We start from the raw sequence: 784 nt of genomic DNA on the forward strand, positions 1-784 counted from the left end.
CACGCCGTACGATTTACGGTAAAAATGACATGTGTTCTTTATTCTTTGGGTCAATACGATTAAAATGATACCCATGATAATAAACTTTTCTATTATCGTACTGCTAAAAATCTCAAACTTTTTACCCAAATTAGTACGTTTAAAATACCTCTTATTTTGACGACCTATAACTTTTAAATTTTTCCGTATAAGGGGCGGTATGAGGGCTCATTTTTAGCGCCGTGATCTGTACTTTTTATTGATACCATATTTGTGTATATAAAAGTTTAAATACATTTTTTTATAAAATTGTTTTGGAATAAGATGTGACAAAAAAGCAGCAATTTTGGACTTTTATTTTTTTTTACGTTTACGCCGTTCACCGTACGAGATCATTAACATTATATTTTGATAGTTCAGACACTTACGCACGCGGCGATACCAAATAGGTTTATAAATCTTTTTTTTTTTTTTAACACTTTTTGGGGGTAAAATGGGAAAAAGGTACAATTTACATTTTATTGGGGGAGGGGATTTTTCACATTTTTTTTATTTTATTATAATTAATTTTTTTTATTTTTTTTAACTCTTTTTATGTCCCCATAGAGGACTATTTACAGCAATCACTTGATTGCAAATACTGTTCAGTGCGTACAGGGCGTAAATGTACATCCTGGTGCATTAAGTACCACCTACCACCGCACCAGGACGTACATTCACGTCGTGCGTCGTTAAGGGGTTAAAAAGTTAGTTTTTGTCCAGAACCCAAATAGGGGACTAAAATGTAGTGTGAGGTAACAGCCAC

This window comes from Hyla sarda, chromosome 4 (genome assembly GCF_029499605.1).
Source record: "Hyla sarda isolate aHylSar1 chromosome 4, aHylSar1.hap1, whole genome shotgun sequence".
Taxonomy (NCBI): domain Eukaryota; kingdom Metazoa; phylum Chordata; class Amphibia; order Anura; family Hylidae; genus Hyla; species Hyla sarda.